This window comes from Oncorhynchus clarkii, chromosome 21 (assembly GCF_045791955.1).
Source record: "Oncorhynchus clarkii lewisi isolate Uvic-CL-2024 chromosome 21, UVic_Ocla_1.0, whole genome shotgun sequence".
NCBI lineage: Eukaryota > Metazoa > Chordata > Actinopteri > Salmoniformes > Salmonidae > Oncorhynchus > Oncorhynchus clarkii.
Window position 1 is genome coordinate 16,605,967 of NC_092167.1, and position 18,599 is coordinate 16,624,565.

The following is an 18,599-nucleotide window of genomic DNA, read 5'->3' on the forward strand; positions in this document are numbered from 1 at the left end:
GGCTGATGTTTTACATTCTCCCAACCAATTGTACAATTTTGTAATTTTTTGGGGCATTTTGTGGAACTTATTTTTTAAAACTTATTGTGTACATAATGTTGCTGCTACCGTCTAATATGACCGAAAATAACCAAGTACTGGAAGAAACGTTTTCCTTTAACGAGTCCGACGAGAAGGATATCCTGCTTTAACTGGAACAGGCCCAGATCCACGCCTTTTGCGTGAAGAAAAGACGCCGGAAAAGGGAACGCAGCTCGGGGACCCTTCTAAGAAGCCGGAGGCGAGCGAGTAAACTCCCAATGCCTTCCATTCTCCTTGCTAAAGTGCAATCGTTAGAAAATAACATTGATGACCTATTATTAAGACTATCCTACCAACCATTAAAAACTGTAACATCCTATGTTTCATCAAGACGTGGCTGAACGAAGAAACTGACAATATAGAGCTGGCGGGATTTTCCATGCACCGGCAGAACAGAGACGTGACGTCTGGTAAGACGAGGGGTGGGGGTGTGAGTGTTTTTGTCAATAATAGCTGGTGCGCGATGTCTAATATTAAAGAAGTCTCGAGGTATTGCTCATCTGAGGTAGAGCACCTTATGATAAGTTGTCGACCACACTTTCTACCAAGAGAGTTCTCATCTATATTATTCGTAGCCGTCTATTTACCACAACAAAGCGAAGCTGGCACTAAGACCGATCTCAACAAACTCTATAAAGGCCATATGCAAAGAAAATGCTCACACAGAAGCGGTGCTCCTAGTGGCCGGGGACTTTAATGCAGGGAAACTTAAATCAGTTTTACCAAATTTTTACCAGCAAGTCACATGTACAACCAGGGGGGAAAAAATCCTAGACCACCTTTACTCCACACAAAGAGATGCATACAAAGCACTCCCCCGCACTCCATTTGGAAAATCTGACCACCATTATATCCTCCTGATTCCTGCTTACAAGCAAAAAATTAAAGCAGGAAGTACTAATGACTCGATCAATACTGAAATGGTCAGATGCGGATGCTACACCACAGGACTGTTTTGCTAGCACAGACTGGAATATGTTCCGGGATTCACCCAATGGCATTGAGGAATACACCACATCAGTCATTGGCTTCATCAATAAGTGCATCGATGACATCGTCCCCACAGTGACTGTACGTACATATCCCAACCAGAAGCCATTGATTACAGCAACATCTGCATCGAGCTAAAGGCTAGAGGAGCGGGAGAATAATCCAGACACATAAAAAATCCCACTATGTCCTCAGACGAACCATCAAACAAGCAAAGCGTCAATACAGGATGAAGATTGAATCCTACTTTACCGGCTCTGACGCTCGCCGGACGTGGCAGGGCTTGAAAACTATTATGGACTACAAAGGGAAACCCAGACGCGAGCTGCCCAGTGACACGAGCCTACCGGACGAGCCAAATGCCTTTTATGCTCGCTTCGAGGCAAGCAACACTGAAGCATCCACGAGAGCACCAGCTGTTCTGGATGACTGTGTGAAAACGCTCTCCGTATCCAATGTGAAAAAACTTTTAAACAGGTCAACATTCACAAAGCCGCGGGGCCAGACGGATTATCAGGACGTGTACTCAAAGCATGCGCGGACCAACTGTCAAGTGTCTTCACTGACATTTTCAACCTCTCCCCGATCGAGTCTGTAATACCAACATATTTCAAGTAGACCACCATAGTCCCTGTGCCCAAGCAAGCAAAGGTAACCTGCCTGAATGATTACAGCCCCGTGGCACTCACGTCAGTAGCCATGAAGTGCTTTGAAAGGCTGGTCATGGCTCACATCAACAGCATCCTCCTGGACACCCTAGACCCACTCCAATTCACATACCGCCCCAACAAATCCACAGATGATGCAATCCACACCACCCTTTCTCACCTGGACAAAAGGAACAACTATGTGAGAATGTTGTTCATCGACTACTGCTCAGAATTCAACACCACAGTGCCCATGAAGCTCATCACTAAGCTAAGAACTCTGGGACTAAACACCTCCCTCTGCAACTGGATTCCTGACGGCCGCCCACTGCTGGTGGTAAGAGTAGGTAACAATATGTCTGCCACGCTGATCCTTAACACTGGGGCCCCTCAGGGGTGTGTACTTAACCCCACCTGTAGTCGCTGTTCACCCACGACTGCGTGGCCAAACACAACTCCAACACCATCATTAAGTTTGCTGATGACACAACAGTGTTAGGCCTGATCACCGACAACGATGAGACGGCCTATAGGGAGGAGGTCAGACAACTGGCAGTGTGGTGCTAGGACAACAACCTCTCCCTCAATGTGAGCAAGACAAAGGAGCTGATCGTGGACTACAGGAACAGGTGGGCCGAACATGGGCTGTAGAGGAGCGGGTCGAGAGTTTCACGTTCCTTGGTGTCCACATCACCAACAAAGGTTGATCGATTAATCGGAATGGCCAATTAATTAGGGCCGATTTAAAGTTATAACAATCGGAAATCAGTATTTTTGGACGCCGATTTGGCCCCAATTTTTTTTTTACACCTTTATTTAATCTTTATTTAACTAGGCAAGTCAGTTAAAGAACACATTCTTATTTTCAATGACAGCCTAGTAACAGTACGTTAACTGCCTTGTTCAGGGGCAGAACAACATATTTTTATCTTGTCAGCTCGGGGATTCAATCTTGCAACCTTACAGTTAATGTGGGAGCGGTGCATATAGGGACAAACATAATACTGTAGAGCAAAGGTGTACATTAGACCACAAGAAAAGAGGACACACTTAGAGTGCATTTGCCATTCTGGTAAAAACAGGAAACCAAGAAATAACAGACGTAATGGCCAAAGCCATAAAATGCATAAATGTTTAGGGTAAAATGCATTGTCTATTGTAGAGGACAGGAAACCAAAGCAAGGCCATGAGTGCATAAGACAGCTGGACATACCGAGATCAGAGGGACACACAAAGGAGGGGGTCAGCCAAATGACCAACTGATGGACTATGGACATAGTACATTTTTATTTTTAGGACATGAAGATGCTGAAGGAATGTTAAAAGAGACACATAGTCTAAGAGTCCTAATAAGGACAGACATACCAAAGAACACACCAAGCTAAACATAAGGGTAAGATGGGCATATATTATTTTTGGGACATTAAGAGGTCCTGCCACCATTATAACTTAACTAAAAGCAGATATGGGCGTTATTGGGCATGAACAAGCAGGAAGCACAGATTGAAAGATAATGGTGGCAGATGGACTTGAGGGAAGTAACTTCATTTGCATGTGGAATTCTGAAATTCACTAAAGCATCCCATGTATTTAACTTTAGTCTTTCACTTTTCAATGTTGTATTTATGACTATGTATAAATACAGAGTCAGTGCTCTGGAAAGGTGTGTGTTCCACGGACCATCTAAGCTTCTGATATGTTTGTATTAAAAGCCTATATTGAATTCACAAGTTCTTGTAAGTGTTATATTTTGAAACAATTATCCACGACATTAACTAGTCCAACGCTCTAACCACCTGATTACATTGCACCCTACAAGGAGACTGCCTGTTACGCGAATGCAATAAGAAGCCAAGGTAAGTTGCTAGCTAGCATTAAGCTTGTCTTATACAAAACAATCAATCATAATCACTAGTCAACTACACATGGTTGATCATATTACTAGTTTATCTAGCGTGTCCTGCGTTGCATATAATTGATACGATGCATATTCGCGAAAAAGGACTGTCCTTGCTCCAATGTGTACCTAACCATAAACATCAATGCCTTTCTTACACAGAAGTATATATTTTTAAACCTGCATATTTAGCTAAAAGAAATCCAGGTTAGCAGGCAATATTAACCAGGTGAAATTGTGTCACTTCTCTTGCCTTCATTGCACGCAGAGTCAGGGTATATGCAACAGTTTGGGCCACCTAATTTGCCAGAATTTATTATGACATAACAAGGTTGTGCAATGTAACAGGAATATTTAGACTTATGGATGCCACCCGTTAGATAAAATACAGAATGGTTCCGTATTTCACTGAAAGAATAAACATCTTGTTTTTGAGATGATCGTTTCCGGATTCGACCATATTAATGACCGAAGGCTCGTATTTCTGTGTGTTATTATGTTATAATTAAGTCTATGATTTGATAGATGGTAGGCACCAGCAGGCTCGTAAGCATTCATTCAAACAGCACTTTTGTGCGTTTTGCCAACAGCCCTTTGCTGTGCTTCAAGTATTGCGCTGTTTATGACTTCAAGCCCATCAACTCCCGAGATTAGGCTGGTGTAACTGATGTGAATGGCTAGCTAGTTAGTGGGGTGCGCGCTAATAGCGTTTCAAACGTCACTCGCTCTTGGCCTTGGAGTGGTTGTTCCCCTTGCTCTGCATGGGTAACGCTGCTTCGAGGGTGGCAGTTGTTGATGTGTTCCTGGTTCGAGCCCAGGTAGGGGCGAGGAGAGGGACGGAAGCTATACTGTTACACTGGCAATACTAAAGTGCCTATAAGAACATCCAATAGTCAAAGGTATATGAAATACAAATGGTATTGAGAGAAAATGTCCTATAATTCCTATAATAACTACAACCTAAAACTTCTTACCTGGGAATATTGAAGACTCATGTTAAAAGGAACTACCAGCTTTCATATGTTCTCATGTTCTGAGCAAGGAACTTAAACGTTAGCTTTCTTACATGGCACATATTGCATTTTTACTTTCTTCTCCAACACTTCTCCAACACTTATTTAAACCAAATTGAACATGTTTCACTATTTATTTGAGGCTAAATTGATTTTATATGAAGTTACTGTTCATTCAGTATTGTTGTAATTGTCATTATTACAACAAAAAAATATAAAAAATTAAAATCGGCATCGGCTTTTTTTTGGTCCTCCAATAATTGGTATCAGTATTGGCATTGAAAAATCATATATCGGTCGTGAAGAGGGCACAACAAAACCTTTTCCCCCCTCAGGAGACTGAAAAGATTTGTCATGGGCCCCCAGATTCTCAAAACTGCTCGGCATCTGACCATTAGGCGCTACAGAGGGTTGTGCGAACGGCCCAGTACATCAGTACATCACTGGGGCCAAGCTTCTTGCCATCCAGGACCTATATAATAGCCGGTGTCAGAGGAAAGCCCATACAATTGTCAGAGACTCCAGTCACCCAAGTTATAGACTGTTTTATCTGCTTCCGCACGGCAAGCGTTACCGAACCGTCAAGTCTAGGACCAAAAGGCTCCTCAACAGCTTCTAACCCAAGCCATTAGACTGCTGAACAATTCATAAAAATTTCCACCGGAAAATTTACATTGACCCCCCTCTTGTATACTGCTGCTACTTGCTGTTTGTTTGTTACCTATGCATAGTCACTTTGCCCCCACCTACATGTACAGATTACCTCAACTAGCCTGTACCCCTGCACACTGACTAGGTACCGGTGCCCCCTGTAAATATAGCCTCGTTATTCTTATTGTGTTACTTTTTATTATTACTTTTCTATTTTAGCCTACTTGGTAAATATTTTCTTCTTCTTGAACTGGTTAAGGGCTTGTAGGTAAGCATTTCACGGTAAAGTCTACACTTGTTGTATTCAGCACATGTGGCAAATAAAGTTTGATTTGGCATCATATTATGCTAAATGCATCATACAGCTAGCTGTATTTCGAAAGTTGTGTTGGGGCTCCCGAGTGTCACAGCGGTCTAAGTTACTGCATGTCAATGCAATGCAAGAGGCATCACTGTAGTCCCTGGTTCAAATCCAGGCTGCATCACTTCCGGCTGTCATTGGGAGTCCCATAGGGTGGTACACAATTGGCCCAGCATCGTCCAGGTTCGGCCGGGGTAGGCCGTCATTGTAAATAAGAATTAGTTCTTAACTGACTTGCCTACCCCATATAAGTCAGTTAAGAACAAATTCTTATATATACAGCGTATATATATATATAAAATCTTGAAAACTTGATTCCTGACATGCAAAACATTTTGGTACTATATCAATAATGGACTAATGAAACAAGTACAATTTCCTGTAAGTGTATGAAGAAGACCACTATTATAATACTCAACAAAATGTGCTTAACATCCTTACTGGTGAAGTAATTAATAATAGTTGTAAATGTAGCGTGTTGGGTTCTGAGAATATGAAATATACTTATTCATGTCACTGAAGGAGAGGGAAATGGATCAGGGAATGCGATCACATGTGGCAAGCATTGATAAGTGGAGAGAGCCATGGATTAGTGATGAATGGGGGGGTCAAGATCAGGTCAGGTGACGTTAAGGGAGAAATAAAATATAAAGTGTATCACCTCGTTACCTGCCAAGCAGTCGAGATAATGTTTGTTCAGATGAGAAGACTCAGCCTAGGAGAAATGGTTCAATATCAGTGCTTGTGTGAAAATGCTTTTGTCTAAAGCAGCTGTATTGACTCTCTGGGAAGAATTAAACTTAGTTAAGATTTCAAGGTGTCCGTTGAGTTATTTACTCTGAGAATTAGAACCTAACAAGGGGCAATGACATTAACATTAAAAACACCACCAAAATATGAGGCATTATTATCCATATTCAGCAGTTGCTACATCAAATGTTGTATACAAAGAATGTATGATATATTGATTCTTGAATATAGATATATATAATATATATAATATAGATACAATAATAGAATATAGATTCAATATATCAGATTATTGTTTCTTGAATGTAGATACAATCTCCTCATGAGCTTAGTTCAACTGTCGTACCCCATCAGAACCCAAAATACACGCTTGTTTTACGCCAATGTCTAGAAATAAACACTATATACAGTGTCAACTCGTCATTCAGTGTAGGTGGGGCAGACTTCAAGGCACACTTAAACAGCATGGCTACCACAGCATTCTGCAGCGATACACCATCCCATCTGGTTTGCTCTTAGTGGGACTGACTATCATTTGTTTGTCAGGACAATGACCCATCACAACTCCAGGCTGTGTAAGGGCAATTTGACCAAGGAGAGTGATGGAGTGTTGCAGCAGATGACCTGGATTCCACAATCACCCAACCTCAACCCAATTGAGATGGTTTGGGATGAGTTGGACTGCAGAGTGGAGGAAAAGCAGCCAACAAGTACTCAACATATGTGGGAAATCCTTTAAAACAATTAGAAAAGCATTCCATGTGAATCTGGTTGAGAGAATGCCAAGAGTACGCATCAAGGCAAAGGGTGGCTACTTTGAAGATTTATTATTATTTGTTTAACACTTTTTTGGTTATTACATGATTCCATATCTGTTAAACAGTTTGATGTCTTCACTATTATTCTAAAATGTAGAAAATAGTAAAAATAAAGAAAAACCCTGGAATGAGTAGGTGTGTCCAAACTTTTGACTGGTACTGAATACAGTTGAAGTCAGAAGTTTACATAGGTTGGAGTAATTAAAATTTGTTTTTCAACCACTCCACAAATGTAATGTTAACAAACTATAGTTTTAGCAAGTCAGTTAGGACATTTACATTGTGCATGACACAAGTCATTTTTCCAACAATTGTTTACAGACAGATTATTTCACTGTATCACAATTCCAGTGGGTCAGAAGTTTACATACACTAAGTTGACTGTGCCTTTAAACAGCTTGGAAAATTCCAGAAAATTATGTTATGGCTTTAGAAGCTTCTGATAGGCTAATTTACATAATTTGAGTCAATTGGAGGTGTACCTGTGGATGTGTTTCAAGGCATACCTTCAAACTCAGTGCCTCTTTGCTTGACATCATGGGAAAATCAAAGGAAATCAGCCAGGACTTCAGAATTTTTTTTGTAGACCTCCACTAGTCTGATTCATCTTTGGGAGCAATTTCCAAACGCCTGAAGGTACCCCGTTCATCTGTACAAACAATAGTACGCAAGTATAAACACCATGGGACCACGCAGCCGTCATACCGCTCAGGAAGGAGATGCGTTCTGTCTCCTAGAGATGAACGTACTTGTGCGAAAAGTGCAAATCAATCCCAGTACAACAGCAAAGGACCTTGTGAAGATGCTGGAGGAAACAGGTACAAAAGTATCCATATCTACAGTAAAACAAGTCCTATATCGACATGACCTGAAAGGCCGCTCAGCAAGGAAGAAGCCACTGCTCCAAAAACGCCATAAAAAAGCCAGACTACGGTTTGCAACTGCACATGGGGACAAATACCATACTTTTTGGAGAAATGTCCTCTGGTCTGATGAAACAAAAAATAGAACAGTTAGGCCATAATGACCATCGTTATGTTTGGAGGGAAAAGGGGGACGCTTGCAAGCTGAAGAACACCATCCCAACCGTGAAGCACGGGGGTGGCATCATCATGTTGTGGGGGTGCTTTGCTGCAGGAGGGACTGGTGCACTTCACAAAATAGATGGCATCATGAATTAGGAAAATTTGGTGGATATATTGAAGTAAAATCTCAAGACATCAGTTAGGAAGTTAAAGCTTGGTTGCAAATGGGTCAATCAAATGGACAATGACCCCAAGCATACTTTCAATGTTGTGGCAAAGGGGCTTAAGGACAACAAAGTCAAGGTAATGGAGTGGCCATCACAAAGCCCTGATCTCAATCCTACAGAAAATTTGTTGGCAGAACTGAAAAAGCATGTGAGAGCAAGGAGACTTACAAACCTGACTCAGTTACACCAGCTCTGTCAGGAGGAATGGGCCACAATTCACCCAACTTATTGTGGGAAGCTTGTGGAAGGCTACCCAAAATGTTTGACCCAAGTTAAACAATTTAAAAAGGCAATGCTACCAAATACTAATTGAGTGTATATAAACTTCTGATCCACTGGGAATGTGATGAAAGGAATAAAAGCTTAAATAAAATCACTCTACTATTATTCTAACATTTCACATTCTTAAAATATATTAATGATCCTAACTGACCTAAAACAGGGAATTTTTACTAGGATTAAAATGTCAGAAATTGTGAAAACCTGAGTTTAAATGTATTTGACTAAGGTGTATGTAAACTTCAGACTTCAACTGTATATATTGAGTTAATAAAGCCGCAAACAAACATGGTCTCTTTTTGCTTTCTTGCGCCGTAATTGGCTCATTGTTCTGTCACTCATGGGGACACTATGTCACTGCAAAATCTACAGGGAGAATTTGAAAATTGAAGCCCCTTTTGGTGCTGCCACAGATTTACATTAGAAGTGCCCATCCATCAATCACGTAATATCTACAATAGCTTTGATTGGACTGATCATGTCAACATCATACTTTCAAAATCTTCGCTAGCAAGTTAGACAAACAGTCATCATCGTGAATCACGTAGACAATCTACTGGCAAATCATTTTCAATCATTGTCATATGAGGAGAAATTATAGACTGGTGCTCATCGGCCATCGGATATAAACATTACAGAACAAGTTGGAAATTACAAATTCAACAATGAGTGGTTTGGAAGGGATCAGTGGCTAACTGCAAGCCTTGCAAAGCAATCCCTATTTTGCTTCCCCTGCCTGCTATTCGGTGGAGAAGGTGTGTCATCCAAGTCTAGATTTAAGTGTCTCTTTTACAAGATAAAATGTTAAACATTCACACGCAACACCATGGGCCAGAGAAGTTTCAATACATTGGCCATGCTTTCAATCCAGCATGACTTCTGCCGCATTCAAAACAACTGGAAAGTCAGAACTGGGAAATCTCAGACTTCAGTGAGTTCAAGAACTCTCAGACTGAGAAAATACATTTTTAAAGGTCAAAACAGGAAACCAAGAAATAACAGACGTAATGGCCAAAGCCATAAAATGCATAAATGTTTAGGGTAAAATGCATTGTCTATTGTAGAGGACAGGAAACCAAAGCAAGGCCATGAGTGCATAAGACAGCTGGACATACCGAGATCAGAGGGACACACAAAGGAGGGGGTCAGCCAAATGACCAACTGATGGACTATGGACATAGTACATTTTTATTTTTAGGACATGAAGATGCTGAAGAAATGTTAAAAGAGACACATAGTCTAAGAGTCCTAATAAGGACAGACATACCAAAGAACACACCAAGCTAAACATAAGGGTAAGATGGGCATATATTATTTTTGGGACATTAAGAGGTCCTGCCACCATTATAACTTAACTAAAAGCAGATATGGGCGTTATTGGGCATGAACAAGCAGGAAGCACAGATTGAAAGATAATGGTGGCAGATGGACTTGAGGGAAGTAACTTCATTTGCATGTGGAATTCTGAAATTCACTAAAGCATCCCATGTATTTAACTTTAGTCTTTCACTTTTCAATGTTGTATTTATGACTATGTATAAATACAGAGTCAGTGCTCTGGAAAGGTGTGTGTTCCACGGACCATCTAAGCTTCTGATATGTTTGTATTAAAAGCCTATATTGAATTCACAAGTTCTTGTAAGTGTTATATTTTGAAACAATTATCCACGACATTAACTAGTCCAACGCTCTAACCACCTGATTACATTGCACCCTACAAGGAGACTGCCTGTTACGCGAATGCAATAAGAAGCCAAGGTAAGTTGCTAGCTAGCATTAAGCTTGTCTTATACAAAACAATCAATCATAATCACTAGTCAACTACACATGGTTGATCATATTACTAGTTTATCTAGCGTGTCCTGCGTTGCATATAATTGATACGATGCATATTCGCGAAAAAGGACTGTCCTTGCTCCAATGTGTACCTAACCATAAACATCAATGCCTTTCTTACACAGAAGTATATATTTTTAAACCTGCATATTTAGCTAAAAGAAATCCAGGTTAGCAGGCAATATTAACCAGGTGAAATTGTGTCACTTCTCTTGCCTTCATTGCACGCAGAGTCAGGGTATATGCAACAGTTTGGGCCACCTAATTTGCCAGAATTTATTATGACATAACAAGGTTGTGCAATGTAACAGGAATATTTAGACTTATGGATGCCACCCGTTAGATAAAATACAGAATGGTTCCGTATTTCACTGAAAGAATAAACATCTTGTTTTTGAGATGATCGTTTCCGGATTCGACCATATTAATGACCGAAGGCTCGTATTTCTGTGTGTTATTATGTTATAATTAAGTCTATGATTTGATAGATGGTAGGCACCAGCAGGCTCGTAAGCATTCATTCAAACAGCACTTTTGTGCGTTTTGCCAACAGCCCTTTGCTGTGCTTCAAGTATTGCGCTGTTTATGACTTCAAGCCCATCAACTCCCGAGATTAGGCTGGTGTAACTGATGTGAATGGCTAGCTAGTTAGTGGGGTGCGCGCTAATAGCGTTTCAAACGTCACTCGCTCTTGGCCTTGGAGTGGTTGTTCCCCTTGCTCTGCATGGGTAACGCTGCTTCGAGGGTGGCAGTTGTTGATGTGTTCCTGGTTCGAGCCCAGGTAGGGGCGAGGAGAGGGACGGAAGCTATACTGTTACACTGGCAATACTAAAGTGCCTATAAGAACATCCAATAGTCAAAGGTATATGAAATACAAATGGTATTGAGAGAAAATGTCCTATAATTCCTATAATAACTACAACCTAAAACTTTCTAAAATGTAGAAAATAGTAAAAATAAAGAAAAACCCTGGAATGAGTAGGTGTGTCCAAACTTTTGACTGGTACTGAATACAGTTGAAGTCAGAAGTTTACATAGGTTGGAGTAATTAAAATTTGTTTTTCAACCACTCCACAAATGTAATGTTAACAAACTATAGTTTTAGCAAGTCAGTTAGGACATTTACATTGTGCATGACACAAGTCATTTTTCCAACAATTGTTTACAGACAGATTATTTCACTGTATCACAATTCCAGTGGGTCAGAAGTTTACATACACTAAGTTGACTGTGCCTTTAAACAGCTTGGAAAATTCCAGAAAATTATGTTATGGCTTTAGAAGCTTCTGATAGGCTAATTTACATAATTTGAGTCAATTGGAGGTGTACCTGTGGATGTGTTTCAAGGCATACCTTCAAACTCAGTGCCTCTTTGCTTGACATCATGGGAAAATCAAAGGAAATCAGCCAGGACTTCAGAATTTTTTTTGTAGACCTCCACTAGTCTGATTCATCTTTGGGAGCAATTTCCAAACGCCTGAAGGTACCCCGTTCATCTGTACAAACAATAGTACGCAAGTATAAACACCATGGGACCACGCAGCCGTCATACCGCTCAGGAAGGAGATGCGTTCTGTCTCCTAGAGATGAACGTACTTGTGCGAAAAGTGCAAATCAATCCCAGTACAACAGCAAAGGACCTTGTGAAGATGCTGGAGGAAACAGGTACAAAAGTATCCATATCTACAGTAAAACAAGTCCTATATCGACATGACCTGAAAGGCCGCTCAGCAAGGAAGAAGCCACTGCTCCAAAAACGCCATAAAAAAGCCAGACTACGGTTTGCAACTGCACATGGGGACAAATACCATACTTTTTGGAGAAATGTCCTCTGGTCTGATGAAACAAAAAATAGAACAGTTAGGCCATAATGACCATCGTTATGTTTGGAGGGAAAAGGGGGACGCTTGCAAGCTGAAGAACACCATCCCAACCGTGAAGCACGGGGGTGGCATCATCATGTTGTGGGGGTGCTTTGCTGCAGGAGGGACTGGTGCACTTCACAAAATAGATGGCATCATGAATTAGGAAAATTTGGTGGATATATTGAAGTAAAATCTCAAGACATCAGTTAGGAAGTTAAAGCTTGGTTGCAAATGGGTCAATCAAATGGACAATGACCCCAAGCATACTTTCAATGTTGTGGCAAAGGGGCTTAAGGACAACAAAGTCAAGGTAATGGAGTGGCCATCACAAAGCCCTGATCTCAATCCTACAGAAAATTTGTTGGCAGAACTGAAAAAGCATGTGAGAGCAAGGAGACTTACAAACCTGACTCAGTTACACCAGCTCTGTCAGGAGGAATGGGCCACAATTCACCCAACTTATTGTGGGAAGCTTGTGGAAGGCTACCCAAAATGTTTGACCCAAGTTAAACAATTTAAAAAGGCAATGCTACCAAATACTAATTGAGTGTATATAAACTTCTGATCCACTGGGAATGTGATGAAAGGAATAAAAGCTTAAATAAAATCACTCTACTATTATTCTAACATTTCACATTCTTAAAATATATTAATGATCCTAACTGACCTAAAACAGGGAATTTTTACTAGGATTAAAATGTCAGAAATTGTGAAAACCTGAGTTTAAATGTATTTGACTAAGGTGTATGTAAACTTCAGACTTCAACTGTATATATTGAGTTAATAAAGCCGCAAACAAACATGGTCTCTTTTTGCTTTCTTGCGCCGTAATTGGCTCATTGTTCTGTCACTCATGGGGACACTATGTCACTGCAAAATCTACAGGGAGAATTTGAAAATTGAAGCCCCTTTTGGTGCTGCCACAGATTTACATTAGAAGTGCCCATCCATCAATCACGTAATATCTACAATAGCTTTGATTGGACTGATCATGTCAACATCATACTTTCAAAATCTTCGCTAGCAAGTTAGACAAACAGTCATCATCGTGAATCACGTAGACAATCTACTGGCAAATCATTTTCAATCATTGTCATATGAGGAGAAATTATAGACTGGTGCTCATCGGCCATCGGATATAAACATTACAGAACAAGTTGGAAATTACAAATTCAACAATGAGTGGTTTGGAAGGGATCAGTGGCTAACTGCAAGCCTTGCAAAGCAATCCCTATTTTGCTTCCCCTGCCTGCTATTCGGTGGAGAAGGTGTGTCATCCAAGTCTAGATTTAAGTGTCTCTTTTACAAGATAAAATGTTAAACATTCACACGCAACACCATGGGCCAGAGAAGTTTCAATACATTGGCCATGCTTTCAATCCAGCATGACTTCTGCCGCATTCAAAACAACTGGAAAGTCAGAACTGGGAAATCTCAGACTTCAGTGAGTTCAAGAACTCTCAGACTGAGAAAATACATTTTTAAAGGTCCAACTCAGGAACTCGGGTCTATTTCTAGAGCTCCAACCTGAAGATCACCGACGTCATGATTCAACCTAGTTTTTTTTTAGTTCTCAGTTGTCTTGAAAGCACCATAAATCCAGAGAACGCAAGACTTTGATGACAAAGTTATGACAAATCTTGACCACAAGAAGGACCGCCGAGCCACCTTCCTGTTCATGTGAGCACAGCACAACTTTGATTCCAAAAATGTATTTTATGCTGCTGATGTCATATACCAGAGATATGCAGGGGTGCAACTTTCACTGGGGACATGCCACCCCCCACACATTCTAAAATTGCATTTTTGTCCCCCCCCAGTTTTATCATTGGAATGTGATACAAAATGAGGCAACGGTGTGCTTTAGGACCACGTGGATGCCTCAGAGTGGTCGGGTAGGCTGTTTGGATTGTTTATCTGACTGGATATAAAAAAAATAAAAATAATGAAAAAAATGATGTTCCCCTCAATTCTTAAACCAAAGTTGCGCCCCTGGAGATACAGTTGAAGTCGGAAGTTAACACCGTTTTTCACAATTCCTGACATTTAATCAGAGTAAAAATTCCCTGTCTTAGATCAGTTAGGATCACCACTTTATTTTAAGAATGTGAAATGTCAAAATAAAAGTAGAGAATGATTTATTTCAGCTTTTATTACTTTCATCACATTCCCAGTGGGTCAAAAGTTTACATACACTCAATTAGTATTTGATAGCATTGCCTTTTCAATTGTTTAACTTGGGTCAAACATTTTGGCTAGCCTTCTACAAGCTTCCCACAATAAGTTGGGTGAATTTTGGCCTGTTACTCCTGACAGAGCAAGTGTAACTGAGTCAGGTTTGTAAAGCCTCCTTGCACACACACACTTTTTCAGTTCTGCCCACCAGTTTTCTAGGGATTGAGCTCAGGGCTTTGTGATGGCCACTCCAATACCTTGACTTTGTTGTTCTTAAGCCATTTTGCCACAACTTTAGAAGTATGCTTTGGGTCATTGTCCATTTGGAAGACCCATTTGCGACCAAGCTTTAAATTCATGACTGATGTCTTGAGATGCTGCTTCAATATATCCACATAATTTTGCTTCCTTCCTTGCTTCCTTAAACTGAACAGAACTACACTCTCTTCTACCATTGTCTTAAATATATTTAATGGTCTCGTTGCAAAAGCTAAATTGTTGGTAGGGGACTTTGAAGCACATGTGTGCCGATCTTGGAGTAAACTGACGATAGCAAAGATTATAGCAAACACCACAGAAACTGAATTTGTGCTTGCTAGCTCTGCAAATTCAGCTAATGTTGGAAGCCAATATAAATCAAACTATATTAAAATTACAAAAGGTTGCAGCATACGTTGTGTAAATGGTGAACTCATACAGCTGTCAACCCTTGTCACAGCAATCCGTTTCACATTTGCTAGCTGAAGCCCATATAGAAAATAATAGATGATAGAAGTCCATCCCCTACTGTAAATAACCTGCACACTGTGTTTGTGTGTGTGTGTAGCCAGCCAGGTAGAAAAATGGCAGATAAAAGACGGACATCAGAGTATTCTTCAGTACACCAAAACGCAAAGTAAGAACGCTAGTAGCCTAATATCTCAAAGACTAGTTGATAAAATGTTCATTAGAAATAAGTGAAATACTAATGGAAAGGTTTCACAATGATGTCATTAGGCAGAGCAGGCAACAGATGGGCAGGGACAGACTGGCAGAGCTGGGGACAGATGGCACACAGACAGCAGAGCTGGGGACAGATGGCACACAGACAGCAGAGCTGGGGACAGATGGCACACAGACAGCAGAGCTGGGGACAGATGGCACACAGACAGCAGAGCTGGGAACAGATGGCACACAGACAGCAGAGCTGGGAACAGATGGCACACAGACAGCAGAGCTGGGAACAGATGGCACACAGACAGCAGAGCTGGGAACAGATGGCACACAGACAGCAGAGCTGGGAACAGATGGCACACAGACAGCAGAGCAGGCAACAGATGGAACACAGAGAGCAGAGCAGGGAACAGATGGCACACAGACAGCAGAGCTGGGGACAGATGGGCAGGGACAGACTGGCAGAGCAGGCAACAGATGGCACACAGACAGCAGAGCTGGGGACAGATGGGCAGGGACAGGGAGTCTCAGGTAAGTTTGTTGAGTCTTTGTTTGGCAACATTATGAAAGGTTCTCTCTTTTTTAGACTTGTAAAATAGGGACATAATTGGAAAATGCCATGGATACCCCCACTCTCAACTTAAACAAATCTTAGTTCAGTCACCAGTTTAAGGCAATGGTATTGCTGTTGTGATGAATTGTGTAGTTTTGGGTACCTGTAGATAGGAGTACGGCAAACACCTTATTTATTTTCTAGGAGAGAGACTGAGTCAGTGAGGGTGGTGAAAGGGAAAGAGCCACAGCAGGACCAGGTGTCAACCTTGTTGCCAGCAGCACCAGTATAGGGGACAGTGGCACAGCATTGTCCGGTTACCTCAGTGATGGCACAAAACCATAGCAGCCACATCCACAATTTAGGGGACTGCAAACTCTTGCCAACAGAGTGTTGACGTTTCAAGAGAGATGGTTTCGCGATTTCCCCTGGCTACCTTATAATCCATCAATAAAAGGGTGTTGTGTTTTCACTGTAGCCAAGGGTTTTCATGCCAGCCATCTTTTGGCCAAAGAGCAGATGCTGCCTTCATTAGTGCAGGATTTAGGAACTGGAGAAAAGCCATTGTAAAATTCACAGCACATCAAAACAGCCAGACCCACCGCCACTGTGTAACTGTAACAGCACACAGGCTAAATCCAATCAGTGTCCAGTTATCCAGCACGTGTGGTAAACAGCAGAAATGACAAAAGCTACCTTCCACTGTATGAGAAAGCGACAACATTGATTAAATCCATTGAGACACACTCAATATGTTTTGCTGGCAAAGCAGTGGATCACTATAGGGCAGCATTTTTTAAGTGTTGGATGGTATGGAGGTTCAGTTTGGCGGCCGTTTTGACCAGGACTGCAAAAGTTGGAAAGAGTGCTTCTCACGGGGGAGTTGGACGAGTCTCTAGATCAGTACCCTGAGCTAAACATAGATTCTCTTTCAGTGCAGTTGCCTCTCTTTCGCAACAAATACCCCTGTAGCAGCAGTGGAGAGGCAGCAGAGGTCCTCAGGAGGCTTCCAGTGGAGGTGGTGTTGGTTGACCAAGTTGAGGTGCTGATCAGAATATTGTTTGTGGTGCCAGTGCCTTCATGTGAGGCTGAGAGGAGTTTCAGTGCACTCCACAGGTTAAAGACTTGGCTACGGGCTAGCATGGACCAAGAGACTGAACGGCGTAGTTGTCTGTAATGTACATAAAGGCAGGATCGTCCAGAGGGAAAATATCTGCCAGCAATTTGTTGGATCCATTGAAACCTGCAAACATATGTTTGGTTATTTTGTTCAGTAGTGTGTATAGCAGTGGTTCTCAACCTTTTTTGGGTACTGGAACCCCTGTGTATTTTGAGGCAAGGCGGGCAAAGTTTTTGAGTCGTCCTCAGGGACCTCCACCCCCTCTATTATTTGTAAAGTTACTGGAATCCTTGTGCTGAATACGGTTTTTACACTTTTTTATTTCACGGACCCCTTGCAATTACACCAGGGTAGGGGTCCATGGACCCCTGTTTGAGAACCCCTGGTGTATAGTATATGTTCTTTTTTTTGTAGTTTTCAGTTTTTAGTACATGACAGTACACTAATTATTTGTTTGATGTTATTTAAAATGGCATACTTTGGGTGACATACTTGTCCATAGCTGCTGTTTGAAGAGTTGAGACACTGACTAAACAATAAATAAGTATTTTTGAAGGTGTGGGAGAGAGATGTACATATAGGGAGGAACATAATACTGTAACACAAGAGAAGGATACACTTAGAGTGCATTTGCTATTCTGGTAAAATGCATTGTCTATCGTATGGGACAGGAAGCCAGAGTAAGGCCATGAGAGTATGGAACAGCTGGACACACTAAAGATGGAGGAGACACACAGTCTGCTGATCCGAGATAAAGACACACATACAAAGGAACACATGTAGCTAATTACAGGGCCAAAGCATAGGCCTAGGACGTATATTATCTTTAGGTCAAAGCAAGGGTCTTGCCATCATTATAATCTAACGGAAAGCAGATGTGGGTGTTATTGGGCCGAACAAGCAGGATGCACAGATTGGGATGCAACTTCATTTGCATGTGGGATGGACTCATATGTTGTATGTGAGCGAGTGCTCTGAAAAAGTGTGTGTGTTCCGCGGACCACTCTGGCTTGCTTTACGTTGTATTAAAAGCCTATATTGATTTCACAAGTTCTTGCAAGCGTCATATTTTGAAATGATTAGCCACGACAAAGGATAATTTGTTTGATTTGTTTGGGTTATTTATTAAAGTAGTTATTTCGCTTTTAGAATTGTACTGATTTTGAGCATTTTGTTCTTGTAAAGATATTGTAATAGACTCAGGCCAGTGGCACATATTTAATGACTATATGAATGTATCAGAAAAAGTCAAATAAAAAGATCATTTCAACACGGAGACTTTGTGATGGTTCTCAATGAAGTGTTTTAGAGGAGATCACACCATGTTCATTGTATTTACGAAAACTGCACCCATACAGTGTACAGTACCATTGCCACC

General features: G+C 41.2%; 1 protein-coding gene across 2 annotated transcripts in view; it reads right to left on the reverse strand.

Annotated features, from left to right (window-relative positions):
- LOC139378663 (titin homolog) overlaps nt 1-18,599 on the reverse strand; it is a 31,097-nt gene that overhangs the window by 11,634 nt on the left and 864 nt on the right. The window contains exon 2 of one of the 2 annotated variants that reach the window (XM_071121047.1): nt 6,302-6,355. The exons of the other annotated variant lie outside the window; for it this stretch is intronic. The gene's annotated coding sequence lies outside the window, so the exon portion shown is untranslated. The remainder of the gene's footprint in view (nt 1-6,301; nt 6,356-18,599) is intronic. 2 annotated transcript variants of the gene reach the window in all.